The sequence below is a fragment of the Lolium perenne genome, chromosome 4 (genome assembly GCF_019359855.2).
Source record: "Lolium perenne isolate Kyuss_39 chromosome 4, Kyuss_2.0, whole genome shotgun sequence".
Classification (NCBI taxonomy): domain Eukaryota; kingdom Viridiplantae; phylum Streptophyta; class Magnoliopsida; order Poales; family Poaceae; genus Lolium; species Lolium perenne.
In genome coordinates, this window is record NC_067247.2 from 218797704 (window position 1) to 218816250 (window position 18547).

The following is an 18547-nucleotide window of genomic DNA, read 5'->3' on the forward strand; positions in this document are numbered from 1 at the left end:
AGGTGAGTATGTCCTTCAACCCTTGAAGAGCTGCATCTGCTGCCTCGTCCTGCATAAACTTGTCTGTTTTCTTCAATAGCTTGTACATGTGGGGAGTGCCTTCTTGCCAAGACGGCTAACAAACCTGCTGATTGCTGCGACACAACCAGTGAGCCGTTGCACATCTTTGAGACAAGTTGGCCTTTTTATGCACAAAATTGCCTTGATTTTTTCCGGGTTAACTTCAATGCCCCTATTAGAAACAATGAAGCCAAGGAGTTTTCCAGCTGGTACGCCAAAGACGCACTTTAGCGGATTCAACATCATCTTGTACCGACGGAGATTCTCAAAGGTTTCTGTGAGATCGCTGATCAAGTCGGATCCTTTCCGAGTCATGACCGCGATGTCGTTGACGTAGGCGTGTACGTTCCGGCCAATTTGGTCCTTCAAGCACCGCTGCATCGTACGTTGGTAGGTGGCACCTGCGTTTTTCAAGCCAAAAGGCATAGTAACATAGCAGTAAGTACCAAACGGGGTGATGAATGAGGTCGCCTTTTGGTCGGACTCCTTCATCCGGATCTGATGATACCCGGAATACGCATCAAGAAAACACAGAAGTTCCGCCCCTGCCGTCGAATCAATGACTTGGTCAATGCGCGGCAGGGGAAACGGATCTTTCGGGCAATGTTTGTTCAAGCCAGAGTAATCGATGCACATTCTTAGTATTTCAGTGTTCTTTTTGGGTACAAGGACGGGATTTGCGATCCAATTAGTGTGGATAACTTCTATTACAAAACCTGCCTCTAGTAACTTTGCTAACTCCATTCCTATGGTGCGGTGCTTCTTGTCTCCAAAGCGTCGCATAGCTTGCTTCACCGGTTTAGCCCCCGGGTTTATGTTGAGGTAGTGCTCGGCGAGTTCCCTTGGTACTCCGGACATGTCAGAAGGCTGCCATGCGAAGATATCCATGTTAGCGCGGAGGAACTCGACGAGCGCGTCTTCCTATTTGGGGTCCATGTTGGCTCCGACCGAGACCTGTTTAGAATCGTCGTCTTCCTTGAAGTTGACTTTCTTGGTCTCTATCGCGGCCTTGAAGGAGTTTTTGTGCTCGGAGATCTGCTTCTTGGTGGTCTGCATTTCAGTCGGATCCACCGCGGCTCTGTAGCCTTTCAGCTCTTCTCCAGATATTACAGACTCTGCGAAGGCGGCTTCGCCTAACTCGCACTCATGAGCCTTTTTGTAGTCTCCGGATACGGTAATCATACCCTTAGGACCCGGAATCTTGAGCTTGTTGTAGATGTAGCACGCTCTTGCGTGGAACTTGTGGTAGGTGGGCCTGCCGAAGATGACGTGGTAGGAGCTCTTGAAGGGCACAACTTCAAACGTGATCTTCTCTTCGCGGAAATTGTGAACATCGCCAAAAGCCACGGGAAGTGTGATGCTGCCGAGGGAATTCGCCTTCTTACCCGGAACCACGCCATGAAACTCAGTGTTGCTGTGTTTGAGCTGTTCCTTGGTGAGGTTCATCCGCTCTAGAGTCTCCAGTACATGATGTTCAAGCTGGCTCCACCATCCATGAGGCACTTGGAGAAGTCATACCCGTCTATGCGGGGACTTACAACCAAGGCGTAGCATTCTTTTGGCACAATGGCAGGGTGATCCTCCCTATCAAATGTGCACGGGACTTCCGACCACTCGACATATCGCGGCACAGCCAATCGTGGCGTTCAGGATCCGGGTAGCTGACTTGGCAGCGCGGACTGTTGGGGTTCCGAGGAAAGTGTGGTAAGCCCCCACGCTCTTTTTCTCGAATGGGTTGGATTTACCTGCGGACCCTGCCTTGGGATCCGGCGAGTTATCATCCTCATCCATCGCCTCGGAACTATCTTCCTCTTTGTCCTTGTTCTTGCCCTTGCCTCCCTTGCCGCGTGGGCGGTGCTTTCGGGCTCGCTTGTATCCTACCTCCGGGTCGTTCTTTAAATCATTGACCCACTTGCAGTTGCGATTGGTGTGAGTGGACTTCCCAGAATCGGATCCAAGTGGGCTGTGCAGGGCATGTCTCTGTACTCCTCATAGGTTTGCGGGGCGCGGGATCCGCCACCGTGACTTCGGTGCCATGCTGCTGACTCCCGCCGCTCTGCCTCCACGGCCGCATCCTCTTCCGCCTCCCGAACCTCCGCGTTGAAACGCCATGGCGACCATCTCGGATCCGCCACTCTTCCGGTCATCGTGGTTCTTGCGCTTATGGTTGTCTTGTTGCCGTTATCACGGTTCTTCTTTTGTTGATGTAGGGGGATTGCTGTAGCTGCGAGATCACCGCCTGCGTCATCATCGGCGGCAGTATGATCACTGGCAATGGAGATCATTTCATCCAAAGTCAGTTTGTTTGAGTTAGCCAAACGAGTGAGCGTATGCCTCAGCAATCCTCCCCTCTGTAGTCCACCAATGAAGGCGTACATGGCGGTGGTGTGGTCGACGTTTTCGCACTCGTTCCTGCATGCCAACCATCGTGTGAGGTAGTGTCTTGAGGTTTCTCCCTTCTTCTGGATGCAGGCTTGCAAGTCGCTTGCCGTGGCAGGTCTTTTGTAGGTGCCTCTGAAGTGTTTCTCGAAAGCGGTCTTCAGGTCGAACCAGCAAAAGATGGAATTCTTCTCGAGGTCACTGAGCCAGATCCGGGCTGGACCTACAAGGTACAACTGGAGCATGCGGCAGGCGATGTTAGGGGTTCCTCCGGCGAAGGTTACTGCATTATAGTAATCCTCAATCCAGGTATCCGGCCTTTCGGTGCCATCATAATGCTTCAGGTTTCCGGGTAGCTTGAGGTTCATCCTTGGCTTTGGTTCCTCTCGAATCATCCTGCCAAAGCACTTGGGACCGATGTAGTCGGTTCTGTATTCGTTAAGGCGCTCCCGCGCGTCACGCGGGCCGTGGCGAGGAGATTGTGAGCGAGAGCGAGATCTCCGGCCGTCGCCTCCGCCTCCACCTCCGCCGCCACCGCTAGGTGGTGGTGAGGGAGACCTGCGAGGTGGTCGATCCGACTTCTTGCTTCCGCCTTCCGATTCTCCTCGGCCTTCCCGGTGCTGGCTCCGGCTTCTGTGGCTGCCTTCGCCATGGCGCTGGCTGCCCTGGTCGTTCCGGCTCCGGCGAGGCTCCGGGTCGCGCTCCTCATTCCGACTCCTCCTGGGCTCGGGCTCACGATCGTTGTTCTGGTTCCGGCGAGGTTCCGGCGAGCGCTCCCTGTTTCTGTTTCTTGGCAGCACGTTGTCGCGGATAACAATCCCACCATGCCCTGGGGGCCTGGTGTTTCCGGCTGGACTACGGCGGCGAGGGGGTCGCGGGTAACCATTAGGCGGAGGAGAGGGGTTGCGGTACTTGTCTCGTCCAGAGTACATTGCATCCTTTCCCTTTCTTGGATCTGATGGAGGCGTCCTTGATGGGACGGGGATTGGATTTGGGTGCTCTCTGGCTATCCTTCTGCGTTCCGAAGATCCGGTTCGCGATTCGTCATCTCGATGGCGACCGTCGTGCGCAGTGGAGACGCAATGCTCCGGGTTAGATTCCAATCTGCGCGAAGTGTCTGCCTTGCTCTGCTCCCTCATTGCTGAAGCGACGAGCGTGCGAACGTAGTCGATGTCGATCTCCTCGTTCTTTTTCTTCAAGATCTATGCAGCCTTCGTCATATTGTCCTTTGGGGTTGCGAGCGGCTGCTGTTCGACAGGGGTTGCGAAGTTGATCCTGCGGGGAGGGATTGCTTCTCTGATGATTCTATCAGCCTCCGCCTGAGCGTAGGTCATTTTCACCTCCCACTCTTTTTTCATACTCTTGACTTGCTCGAGTGTTGCGGTGATTTCGCGATCCTGTCTTTCAAAGCGATCCATGAGATGCGCAGCTTCTTCCCTCTCATCCAATATAGCAGCTGCGGTATTGGCGATCTTCTTGGCTGTGGCCAGCATCTCCTTTCTAGTGGCCTCTAAAGCCTCTGGATCTGCGGCGTCGCCAGAGGTTATTGGCTTATTGAGAATATCCGAGCGATAAACTGCATCTATGCCTGCTTGCGCAACCATCTCTTCAGGTGACAGGAGTTCCTCCGAGGAAGAATCCCTGCGGGGTCGCTCCCGTGACATTGGAGATCCTTGGCGGGATGGCTGAGGGTCGGATTGGTTGGTTGCCCCTTCTGATCCAGGTTCTCCCAGCGCCGCTACGGTTGCAAGTACTTGCTTAGGCTGGGCGGAGTCGACTTCAGGCTGATCACCGAAACCGTACTCCCCTAGCTTGCGGTTGAACTCGTCAGTATCCATGGAGGGGGTTGATGGGGTTCGTAGCATGTAAAATAAAAAAAATTTCTACCGCAAGAACGAATACCACCAAGATCTTATCTACCAGATCTGAGCAACGAGATAGATAAGAGACGTACCCTCAAAGATCCAAAGTGTTAACAAGATCAAATCTCGTGGGTGATGTAGTCGTACTCTTGCCGAACTCAAGTTCGAGATGTAGTCCTTCTAGTGCTGCAAGCGGGCAGCTCCTCCGTACTCGGTCACACGTACGGTGTCGATGAAGACGTCCTCTCCCCGTTCCAGCGGGCAGCGGATGTAGTAGATCCTTCTCGGAATTCCAACAGCACGACGGCGTGGTGGTGGTGGTGGAGAAGATTTACTGCAGGGCTTCGCCTAAGCCAGAGCAGTGGTGGAGAGGAAGGGGAAGAGGAGGCAGCAAGGGTATGGAAAAACCTCTATCTTTCCCTTTGCCCCTCCCCTCTATTTATAGGGATTGAGGAGGGGTGGCTGCCTTGGCCCCTACTCTAAGTAGGTGGCCGGCCAAGAGAGGAGAAGGGGAAGTTTGCTTCCTCCTTCTATTAATGGTGGTAGGCCCCACCATTACTTAGGGGAGAAGTAAACTTTCTTGGCCCCTACTCCAAGTAACATGGCAGCCCAAGAAGAAAAGAAGAAGTTTGCTTCCTCCTTTAATTAATGAAGGCCCCTCTAGAACCTTCTAGAAACCCTCGGTACAATACCAAAATTCCAGAACTTTTCCGGTAACCCTGAAAATGACTTCCCATATATGAATCTTATTCTTCGGACCATTCCGGATCTCCTCGTGATGTCCTGGATCCCATCCGAGACTCCGAACATCATTCGGTCTCCATCTCATATTCCATATCTACTTAAACAACATCGAACCTTAAGTGTGTCACCCTACGGTTCGTGAACTATGCAGACATGATCGAGACTCCTCTCCTATCAATAACCAATAGCGGGATCTGGAGATCCATAATGGCTCCCACATATTCAACGATGACTTAGTGATCGATTGAACCATTTACATACGATGCCGATTCCCTTTGTCTCGCGATATTTTACTTGTCCGAGGTTCGATCATCGGTATCTCCATACCTTGTTCAACCTCGTTACCGACAAGTACTCTTTACTCGTACCGTGGTATGTCATCTCTTATGATCCAATCATATGCTTGCAAGCTAATCAGACGACATTCCACCGAGAGGGCCCAGAGTATATCTATCCGTCATCAGGATGGACAAATCCCACTATTGATCCATATGCCTCAACTCACACTTTCCAAATACTTAATCCCATCTTTATAACCACCCATTTACGCAATGGCGTTTGATGTAATCAAAGTACCCTTCCGGTGTAAGTGATTTACATGATCTCATGGTCGAAGGACTTAGGCAACTATGTATCGAAAGCTTATAGCAAATGAAACTTAATGACTTGATCTTATGCTACGCTCATTTGGGTGTGTGTCCATTATATCATTCACCTAATGACATAACCTTGTTATTAATAACATCCAATGTTCATGATCACGAAACCATGATCATCCATTAATCAACAAGCTAGTTGTACAAGAGGCTTACTAGGGACTCCTTGTTGTTTACATAACACACATGTACGAATGTTTCGATTGATACAATTATAGCATGGGATGTAAACATTTATCATGAACACTAAGATGTAACAATAACTAATTTATTATTGCCTCTTGGGCATATCTCCAACAGTCTCCCACTTGCACTAGAGTCAATAATCTAGTTTACATTTGAAAAGATATAACACCTTAGCCTTCTGGTGCTTATCATGTTTTGCTTACGGGAGAGGTTTTAGTCAACGAATCTGACATGCTCAGAACCGTATGTATTTTTCAATTCATTTGCGTCTCAACGCATCACTCATTTTCCAAATGAGTCGGCATTAATCGTATATGTTCAGTCTTCTGGTGGAACCTTAATTCCGCGGTCTGAAATAAGTCACTAATATTGTCACACACAATATAGCTTCAAAGTTCTGACACTATCGGAACTACACCAAGTTCTCAAAGAACTCCTCGACTTAACACTCTTAGTCATTGTCAAAACAATGACATATTCTGCCTTCGTTTGTAGAATCTGTCACACTATTTAGAACTCTTCTAAATCTAGCAAAGACTTCTTCAAGCTCATTGCGCTACCTTTTAATCAACACTTATCCTAATTGAGATTGAAAAAATATTTTTATATGTGACCAAACTAATATCGGTGCAACACCTTACAGCGATTTGTTTGTCATTACCCCATACAAAAACTATATATATATATATCCTTGGTTCTTCTAAAGTACTCAGGGATATTATTACTGTTGTCCAATGATCATCACATGAATCATTCTGGTATATGCTCCCTTTTAGAGCACAGGACATCTGACTTTGTACATATTATTCGTGATCTAAAGTCACTCATGTGTTTTTACTCATTGAGTGTCAGATACACTCAAGTGTTGTTAAACCTTCACATGACAAGAACATTTTTCTTAATATTTCTATATTGAACTACTTCAATATCCATTCTATGTACTTTGACTTAAACTTATTATGTGTTTCAATCTATCTTCATAGATCTTGACACTAAATATATTTCACTCCATATCCTTTCATTGAAGTTAATTCTCAATGAAACCTTTTTAATCAATTATATAATTACATTATTTATAATCAACGATATGTCATATACATAAAGTATTATAAATATGTCTTAACGCTCCCACTTAATTTCTTGCAAATGCAAGCATCTTCATCATTTCTGATGAAATCAAAAACTCTTTGACTATTTCATCCGGTGAAGATTCCAACTCCGTGATACTCTCTTCATCCAATTGAAGTTTGTATACCTATCTAGTATTCCACGGACCAGCAAAACTCTTGGTTGTATCTGGTATACATCCTTCATACATACTTCTGGTAAGGAATGTATTTCTGCCATCCTACTATCATATCTCATAAAAGAAATATGTAGCGATTACTAGAATAATCCACGTAGACTATAAGCATTGCCACGGAAGATCTAATCTTATCGTAGTCAACTCTTTGAACTTTGTCGTAAACAATTTTTCGATAAGTCAAGCTTCTTTAAGGATATTCCATCCAAGTCCATCTATGTTATAGATCCATTTACTTTCAAAAGTATTCACCTATCTTGGATTTCATGGCGCATAGCCATTTTAACGGAGTCAGGGCCTATCATAACTTCTTTGTATGTAGTTGGTTTATTATTGTTCAAAATCAATCCTTTGTCCACAAATCATTTATTTGATCATAAAGTAAACCATACCTACAAGGTTCAATAAGTAATTTGATCTCCATGACTATAACACTTTGTAGACATGGGAGCCATGATCTTCGTAGCTACTTCCGGAACCATTTCCGATGCTGTGCTACTCTGATCATCATGCTCAGGTTCATGAACCTTATCAAGTTCCATTGTCCTCCCACTCAAATAGTCCGCTAGAAACAATTTCTTTGAAATAAGTAAGAAACATCGACAAACACTTTTATCTTTGTCTCCATAGTGGAAAGAATTCCCAATCAATTCTCTGGGATAACCAACAAAGACATTCATCCGATTTTGGTTGTAAACTTATTTACTTATGCTATGCATACCAAAATTTAAGAAAGGACTATTAGGGTTTATACCCATGCCATAACTCGTATGGTGTCATTTCAATGGATTATGATGATGCTCTATTTAGTGTAAAAGCGGTAGTCTCTAAAGCATAATCCATAAATATATAATGGTATCAATATTTTATCTCATCTTTGATCCAACAAGGTTTGGAGACGTATCTCGGATACTTCATCATCACTATGATACTCCAAGAAACGTGAGTTGTAGAACAACTTCATAACTCTCTTATATGTTCGCTAAAACTCGTAATTCAAATATTTCCACTATGATCCAATCATAGATATTTGACTTTTCTATTACGATGATTTCCACTTCATGCTGAAATTTATTTGAATCCATTCAAATGTTTCAAACCTCTTCCTTATCGAATATATCCACATATATATACTCAATTCATTGTTGGAAGTTTTCATGAAGTAGAAGAATCTCCCGCACACAACTATGCCCAGTGAACCACATATATCATCATGTATGTTTCCACTAAGTTAGTTGCCCGTTCAACTCTTGGCCTATGAACGGTATTTGAGTCATTTCCTTTTAGAAGAGATTTGCAAGCGCCAAATGATTCAAAAATCATATGACTCCAAAATTCCATTCAAATGGAGTTCCTTCATGCGTTCCTTTCTAACATGACCTAAATGGCGGTTCCACTAATGAGTGGAATTCAAATCATTTGCCTTATGGCATTTTAGCGTCAGTGTTATGTATGTGTGTTTCACCATTAAGATTTATAATAACTTATCCATCGTACATGGAGCAATGTCATAATTTGAACAACTCATTGTTTTCATTTGACCAGAGCAAATAACAATTTATTAAGTTCTTTATTATAAACTCTAAGGGCTAGGTAGAATGCCAACGACAGACATAATAACACTTTATTATGTTCCAGACGTGCATTATTACCATATTCCTTATCAGTCACTTAGGCCATCGTATTCTTGTATTGCGTTGTATTGTATGACATCTCATACCAACCAATCTGGTACAAATACCCAAGAATTTTATTATGTGACCAAACAAGGAATACATCCATAACATGTATATCATCTATATACACCTGAGCTAGACTTTCTAGTCTTTTTCTTTCTTTCTGCCAAAATATCTTTGTGGTTTCTCTTTTAGCTTTCCCTATTCTCGAAAAACACTTCACCTTCAATAACTTCTAGGTCCATTGGTCAAATACCAATAACCTTGAGGTTCTTACCTTGAAGTTGATCATCATATGACAAGTGTTCCAGACTTCACTATTAGCAACTTTGTAATATGATGAACAATTTCACTCATCATTTTATCCATCATATCATGACGACTTTCCGAGACCATGTCTGTACATGCTAGGCTCGTAAAGTTTAACCTCAGTATTCGCATGTGCAAATCTGGCTTGCACCCGTTGTATGCACACGTAGAATCTATCACACCCGATCATCACGTGATGCTTCGAAACGACGAGTCTTAGCAACGGTGCATACTGAGGACGATCACTTCATGGATATGCGAATATCGTTAGTGCCCAACTTAGTTGGAGGACTGGGACGCCTGGCGTCTTCAACCTTCGTACATTCCCATAAAACTTATGAGTTTATGTAGTCTCACTAGATTATATTCTATCATCTTGCAATAAGGTCTTAGATATCACATATATCTCATACCTCGCTTATTTCTGAAAACAAAATTTTCAGCTCCTTACTTTTCAAACGGATTTGAACTTCAAGTTTCACGGAGACAAGATGATTTTGTACTAATTGAAACCATTGCTCTTTGAATCATCAATGTGAGGTTTACTAAAAGTTTGCATTAGGACTTAATCATATCTTGATTCTTTAACAATACGGTACCAGTCCGTAAAGTTACTTGTCAGACTTAACAGTATTTCTATCTCAATTACAAGACTAGCGCATGGTAGAAAACGGATGCCAATTCTACAAAATTTAATTCAAAATACTATTTAGACTATGTTCATGATAATTAGTTCATGTTTTAATCTAATTACTAATGAACTCCCACTTAATACAACATCCCTCATGGTTGTTAAGTGGCACACGATCCATATCCACTACACTAAAACCGATCATCACGTGAGATGATGTAGCTTCAATGGTGAACATCAACATGTTGATCATATCATCCATATGACTCGTGTTCAACCTTTCGGTTTCCTGTGTCCCGAGGCCATGTCTGTACATGCTAGGCTCGCCAAGCAAACCCAAGTATTCCGCGTGTGCAAACATGGCTTACACCCGTTGTATGTGAACGTAGAATCTATCACATCCGATCATCACGAGATGCTTCAAAACGACGAACTGTAGCAACGGTGCATACGAGGGGAGAACACTTTATTATCTTGATATTAATGTGAGGGATCATCTTATAATGCTACCGTCGCGATCTAAGCAAGATAAGATGCATAAAGGATTAACATCACATGCAATTCATAATATGTGATATGATATGGCCTTTCTTCTTGTGCTTTTGATCTCCATCTCCAAAGCACACGAGCATGATCTCCATCATCACCAGCATTGCACCAAGGTCCATGGCACCGCTTCATGGTTGTCCATCACTTATAGCTACTATAACAACTACTTGAAATAAAGCTATTACATGAAGAATAGACACGCAGGTCTTAACAAATTTAAAGACAACCATTAGGCTCCTGCCGGTTGCCATAATACAATAATGAACATCTCATACATCAAATATAATCATCATCACATCATGGCCATATCACATCACCAAGCCCTGCAAAAACAAGTTAGACGCCTCTAATTTGGTTTGCATATTTTACGTGGTTTAGGGTTTTTGAGTAAGATCCAATCTACCTACGAACATGAACCACAACGGTGATACTAGTGTTGACAATAGAAAGTGCAAATTGGAATCTTAACTATGGTGGGAGAGACAGACACCCGCAAAGCCACTTATGCAATACAAGTTGCATGTCAAGCGTGGAGCAAGTCTCATGAGACGCGGTCATGTAAAGTTAGCCCGGGCCGCTTCATCCCACCATCCCGCAAGATGCAAAGTACACAAACTAAAGCAACAAAAGCATCAACGCCCATAAAACCATTGTGTTCTACTCGTGCAACAGATCTATGCATAGACCTGGCTCTGATACCACTGATGGGGTTCGTAGCATGTAAAACAAAAAAAATTTCTACCGCAAGAACGAATACCACCAAGATCTTATCTACCAGATCTGAGCAACGAGATAGATAAGAGACGTACCCTCAAAGATCCAAAGTGTTAACAAGATCAAATCTCGTGGGTGATGTAGTCGTACTCTTGCCGAACTCAAGTTCGAGATGTAGTCCTTCTAGTGCTGCAAGCGGGCAGCTCCTCCGTACTCGGTCACACGTACGGTGTTGATGAAGACGTCCTCTCCCCGTTCCAGCGGGCAGCGGATGTAGTAGATCCTTCTCGGAATTCCAACAGCACGACGGCGTGGTGGTGGTGGTGGAGAAGATTTACTGCAGGGCTTCGCCTAAGCCAGAGCAGTGGTGGAGAGGAAGGGGAAGAGGAGGCAGCAAGGGTATGGAAAAACCTCTATCTTTCCCTTTGCCCCTCCCCTCTATTTATAGGGATTGAGGAGGGGTGGCTGCCTTGGCCCCTACTCTAAGTAGGTGGCCGGCCAAGAGAGGAGAAGGGGAAGTTTGCTTCCTCCTTCTATTAATGGTGGTAGGCCCCACCATTACTTAGGGGAGAAGTAAACTTTCTTGGCCCCTACTCCAAGTAACATGGCAGCCCAAGAAGAAAAGAAGAAGTTTGCTTCCTCCTTTAATTAATGAAGGCCCCTCTAGAACCTTCTAGAAACCCTCGGTACAATACCAAAATTCCAGAACTTTTCCGGTAACCCTGAAAATGACTTCCCATATATGAATCTTATTCTTCGGACCATTCCGGATCTCCTCGTGATGTCCTGGATCCCATCCGAGACTCCGAACATCATTCGGTCTCCATCTCATATTCCATATCTACTTAAACAACATCGAACCTTAAGTGTGTCACCCTACGGTTCGTGAACTATGCAGACATGATCGAGACTCCTCTCCTATCAATAACCAATAGCGGGATCTGGAGATCCATAATGGCTCCCACATATTCAACGATGACTTAGTGATCGATTGAACCATTTACATACGATGCCGATTCCCTTTGTCTCGCGATATTTTACTTGTCCGAGGTTCGATCATCGGTATCTCCATACCTTGTTCAACCTCGTTACCGACAAGTACTCTTTACTCGTACCGTGGTATGTCATCTCTTATGATCCAATCATATGCTTGCAAGCTAATCAGACGACATTCCACCGAGAGGGCCCAGAGTATATCTATCCGTCATCAGGATGGACAAATCCCACTATTGATCCATATGCCTCAACTCACACTTTCCAAATACTTAATCCCATCTTTATAACCACCCATTTACGCAATGGCGTTTGATGTAATCAAAGTACCCTTCCGGTGTAAGTGATTTACATGATCTCATGGTCGAAGGACTTAGGCAACTATGTATCGAAAGCTTATAGCAAATGAAACTTAATGACTTGATCTTATGCTACGCTCATTTGGGTGTGTGTCCATTATATCATTCACCTAATGACATAACCTTGTTATTAATAACATCCAATGTTCATGATCACGAAACCATGATCATCCATTAATCAACAAGCTAGTTGTACAAGAGGCTTACTAGGGACTCCTTGTTGTTTACATAACACACATGTACCAATGTTTCGATTGATACAATTATAGCATGGGATGTAAACATTTATCATGAACACTAAGATGTAACAATAACTAATTTATTATTGCCTCTTGGGCATATCTCCAGCAGGGGTATCTCCGGAAATTGGGCTCAGATTGCCCAAAATCGACTCTTCAACCGGAGTTTCGCTTTCTCCGACAGGCTCAGCCTGATCCGGATCCGCGTCGTTTTCCGGTGCCTCTACCTGCTCAGGACCAGCTCCGTTTTCTTGAGGGGCGGTTCCGGCGGTATGGGCCAAGAAGTGTACGAAGTGGCACCTCTGCTTTTCTAACACCTGGGAGACCCAGGCGGATCTGCATTGGTCTTCCACCGTTATTTCCTGCTCAGGGGCGGATTGGGTGGGCTTTGGAATTTCCAGATCCGAGGCGGAATCTTCCTTGGGAAGCTCCTGCATCTCAGATCGGATCTTCGCGACTGCGTCCAGCTCTGCGGCGGTCGCGTCTGCGTTACTTACCAGTGGGTTTCCGTCGGAATCGACGGTTTCCCCGATGAAGATGTGTATGCCGCGAACTGGGACGATGGAGAGCTTGACAGGGTTTGTCCTAGCCGGAATCCAACACTCGTCCGGAGGGACGATCGGCAGATTTCCGGCGTAGAGGACGCGCCCCACAGCGATGGTGTCGTCGTAGCTTCCCATGGCGGAACCCTCCCGGTTCCGGCCTCCAGACGCCGCAGGCCCCACGGTGGGCGCCAACTGTCGTTGCCTAATCGACGGTACCCCGGAGGAGGGATCCTCACGAGGGGGAGAAGAAGTAGGGGCCATAGGGCGGAGTGCTCACGGGATGGTGGTACGCGATTTACCCAGCTTCGGAACACCTGCACGATGACAGGGCCTACTGCTGCTTGTCTGGAATTATCTGGGCGCTTTCGCGATGTTACAATGAGTTGAGGTCTTGCCTCTAGGGCTCCCGGGATCCGGCTTATAAAGGCGCACGGATCTAGGGTTTACATGGAGAGTCCTACCCGGATACAGGTTACCTAACTACGGTACAATGTCTTGCCGTGTACGCCAAGGATCCGCCCTTCCATCTATGTCGTACCGGATCCGGGTCCCTTAATGGGCCTCCGTGGATCCGGGTTCCTCCTCAATGTCGGTTGGATCCGGCTCCCTGCTCCTGGGCTGGACATCTTCCGTCAGGATCAACAGCAACTGGGCCGCCCGATGGGCCACATGCCTCACCACCATCTGTGGGCCACCCGGGCTTGCCGGATCTAGGCACTGTCGATGGTACACCCATGAAGTATACCCACAACACTTTCCATACCTGAATATAGCAGCAAGGATTCCCTACACCCTCATAAATAGTTTCATCACAATTAGTTGCAAATTCACCATCTAATACTTGAATTCTTTGAACAACGCTGAACACACACGCCCCTAAGGTTAACATTGGAAAAGAATTACCATGGTCCTCCTTTTCTTTCTGCATCTAAGAGCCCAGTGCACAGTCACATTCAAGTAAATGAGTGGAATTGTATATATCAATCAGACCAACCATTTTCTTCTTGGGTTAAGATCATCCTAAGTAATGGGGAGTGGAGAGCCATAGTTTGAGACTGCATTGCAGCCACAATGTTATGGCATGACCAAATCTTTGCAGGTTATGATGTATCTAGCAAACCTGCACAAGTGGTAAAAATCTAATTATATCCCTTGTCCAATAGCATCTATCTCATTGCCAATACACAACCTCAATAAACAAAGCATGGATACATCTTATCTGCTTGAAACAAGCCATTGAGTGTATGTACTCCGAGAGAGAAAAATCCTTTATCAGCACTGAACATCCCTTTTCAGAATAAGTATACCCCTTCTCAAATAGTATCTAACTCAAATCCTCAGACAACAGAAGATTAGGAAAAATAAAAGATCTGGCAATGCTGGGAGGTTGGTGGGGAATATATAGTTAATGCAAAATGCTTAAGGCATTTAACAGTCCATTCAACCAACATTAAAAATGAGTGATGCACCTATCCTATACTACTGCACCGGTGAGTTTTCTTAAATCTTCTTGACAGATCCATGTCCAGAAAGAAATACATGACTTCACAGAATACAACTAAAAGATGAACTTGTTCAAACGTTTAAATGGAGATAAAATGATCATTTTGTGGAAAATTTAAAATAACTACCTAGCCATACAGCCATCGGCTACAAAATTCCTAAAAGAACAAAATAAGTATGGATAATGAAATTAAAGTTCGAACTGTCAGTCTATGATCAGCATCATCAGCAAGACTCAATACAATTCTCGCACCCTGCAGTCGTCATGCCTTCAATCGCGCGGCTTCAAATCCATATCGAAAGAAAAACCGCAGTCAAATGCGATCAAGGCACCTCTAAATCCAGATCCTATACTTCGCCCAGCAGGAGCAGGCCACACTGCCACACATGTGTCGTTGCGCCGCCTGGCCGCCCGAATCCACTGGAACACTGCAGGTACACGCCATGTTCACATGATCGTCCGCGCCTGTCGCTGCTACGCCACCACCCAGACGCCGCGATTCGATCATCAGTAAATTAGTCACTACGTAGGAACTATTGCTTGGTTCCCATGTCTAAAATTAGTCAAATCGCTTGATATATCAGGTATGTGTGTACGTTCTGCTGAAGACATGAGCAACTAAATAATAGTTAGGCTTCAAGCTGACTGTAAGAAGTTTGAACTAATGTTTGGTTGCTATGTCTAAAATTCTAATCATGGATAATCAATTTCCTCATATATCTCTTTTATTATAGCAACGTTGCCAGAAATGGATAAATGATCTACCGTGGCTTACTCAGCGACCTGTCCGTGAGGACCATTTAAAAGTTCTGTGAGATGGGAAAAATAATGCTTCGATGTTATCTTTTATATTTGATCGCATAAACTAAGCAATATAGGAACACATGACATTCAGCTTGGATAGCTAAACCTTGCTATTTTGACAGGGGAAAAATGGAAAGCCGTAGCATATGGGAATCAAACATATCATTTCAAGACGAGCTGCGGATCGGCGAGTTATACTTGTTCAGGGGCTGCTGGTTTTCGAAGAATGGGATATTCACAGGTTACACGACCAGTTCACAATCTATACTGCAAGTTATAATAAATGCAGTTTACTTGTAAAGTTGTGCGCTTCTGCAAGAGGTGTTGGGGCCCCGGGCAGTGAAATGGCCCCAAGAGGGCGTGCTCGATTTAGCCCCAAAAGCATCTGGCTTGCCTCCTGTCAGAAATTAGGGAGCATGAGTTAAGAAATACTCAGTATATAAGCAAACTGAACCTAAATACAATCCTATTGAAAAAAATCTAAATATCATCAGTATATCCCAAATAGCATTAGGGTGAAAAATACAGATACCTGAATACTAAATCGCACACAACACATAGGCGCATAATTTGGACAAATTCAGAGATGGATATCCTATTGGCCAAACTCAGTTGTCTCAGTGGCCATTGAGATGGGACATAGTTAAACTCCATAATTTGCTTCAATACTTTTTTTAATAGAAAACAGGTTTTGAACACAGGCAGGAACAGACATATAATTTGCGATCAATCATCACCGATTAAAATCATTAGAAGTGACTACTAAAAAATCATTACAAGAGCTACATATAGGAATGTTTCTCCAACTGAATCAATTATTATACTAGAAAGGTCATGGCTATGTGACAGATTTTTTTCGAGAATACACCTGGAAGGTGCATCAACTTTTATACAGGAGTGTGAGTCCTGTTGGGAAATAACCAACTGAATTCTTCGCGATGTTCATCGGGCTCCTCAAGATTCATGCAGACCTTCGCCTAGGGCTTAAAATGACAAATGTGTGGAGAGCATGCTAATATTAATGTCTAACTCCTCAAGTTGTAGCTGTAAGAAGACATTTTCCACGGAAATATTCTCATCATTCCTCAGAAATAAGAAAAGACCAGTGGAGAAAAATGAAAAATAAACAAGATTGTTGTTCTTTCAGAGCGCACCCTATGTTCTCATGATCATGCTAGCGCAACACTTTAGAACCGAAAAAATACAAGAGAAGCACCTGAAGATGTAAAGGATCATTCAAAGTTCAGTAATATTTGGACACATTTTATGTCTGAACCTATCCAAATGGGGATTTCGAATTCCTCACTGTCGACGAAGTATGCCGAGCAGGGGTACCCATCGGTGGTCGCAGCGGCGCTCCTTATTGCAGGAGCGTGGGCGGACCGGCATCGCTCCTTGTTGCTGACGAACCCGTGGGACGGCAGCACCCCAATCCCTCAGCGCCGAGCTCGAGGATGCTCAGGTCGGCGCCAGCGGGCTGGGATGGCACAGAGTAGGAGTTCCCGGGCCAGAACGGCGCCCACTCGGGCCATGGCCCGAAGATTGCCTCCTCTATCCCCAGGCAAAGTGGCGAGGGGATCGACCATCCACTCTGGAAGCAGCAGCGGAGCCCTCCATGGCGCGCGCGGTGATAGATGCCTAGGTTCCAGTGGAGACGAGTTCCACGCCTCCACCTCCGTCGGCGGGGTGGCAGGGGGAGGGGCGGTCGTCGATGCATCGGTTGGTAGGTTGGGAAGTGAGCGATTTCCATGGGAAAAGCCAAGAGGCAGGGGATGAGGAGGTCTTCGCCGCACCAGCGAAGGGAGGGGATGGTATTCTTGCCGGCGGCGGGGAGGCCTGGAAGGTCTGTGCTTGCCGTGCCACCGTGAGTGACAGTGAAGAGAGAAGCTTGAGAGTGGGGAACGATGAAGTGGGTGTGTTCTTGGGGTTATCTTACGGATTTCCCAAAAAAACATCATGGTACATACAATTTCAAAATTTTAGAATCTATTTGCCTTTAAATTTTAATTTCAAAATGCTACGGTTTTATTGATAATAGTATCCAATTGAGCACTAATCTGGATATCAAAATTCTATAATCATGGACTCCTTCCGTACCGGTTTATCAGGCCGAGACGGAGTTTCAGAAAAATGTTTGACTATAAATTTAATTAGCAAAATATGAACTACATGTCATAAAAATTATACATTAGATTCACATTTAAAAGTTGTTTCTAATGTTATAATTCTGTGACATATAATTTATAGTAGTATTTCGTTGAACAAATTTATGGTGAAACTCTTTTCTTTGATTACGTTTCAGCCTAATAAATCGATACAAAGGGAGTAGGTCATCTTGTGCTTTGTGGGTGTTAAAAGTCCATTTGATTTATGAGATTAAAATTAAAAATGATGATTATTTAGTGTTTTTCGGTCTCTATTAACTTCCTATACATAGTATTTAGATGGTCATTTTTCTTTAAGGGAAGGGGGAATTTTTTGGCGCGTCCACTATTTTTTCTTCTATACAAAACAGATCACAATTGTTTTAATTAACTTAAATTTTTATGATATTTTAAATTTACATTACATAATTGACTCCATAGTGGAGGAGGTCATATTAAATTTTTGGTTATCGCAAGATCAAGAACTTTTGACTAAATTAGACTAAGCTATTTCCGACGCACCCTTTTGATGAAAAGTTTGTACAATGATTTTTTATGGAAAAAAAATCATAGCACCAAAATTTCAAGGATGGTGGGAGAGCTACATCAGTTGCTATAATCAAGGCTGTGTGTCAGGAAGACACAAAGCTAGGTAAATAAGTGAATACATTGGTCAATTGGGGAGAGACGAAGAGCAGCATACATGGTGAGGTACGGAGTAGCGAGGGAAATGAGGCAGCAGACAACACTTGACTAGAGGAGATGGTATGTCAATACCAAATAGGTTCTTGAAAATTGATTATCTCAACGTATCACACTTTGGAAAAAGAAATAGAAATTAATTCTCGTAGATAGTTTCCCGCACTGTTAATTACTGAGCAGCAAGACAT

The 18547-nt window shown here is 44.5% G+C and overlaps 1 long non-coding RNA gene across 1 annotated transcript; it reads right to left on the reverse strand.

Annotated features, from left to right (window-relative positions):
- Positions 1–10255: 10255 nt before the first annotated feature.
- LOC139830596 (uncharacterized) lies at positions 10256–11617 on the reverse strand. Its single transcript, XR_011743328.1, has 2 exons — positions 11165–11617; positions 10256–10678 (listed from the first exon to the last, which is right to left on the reverse strand). It is a non-coding gene; the product is annotated as an uncharacterized lncRNA (long non-coding RNA).
- Between the last annotated feature and the right edge of the window lie 6930 nt (positions 11618–18547).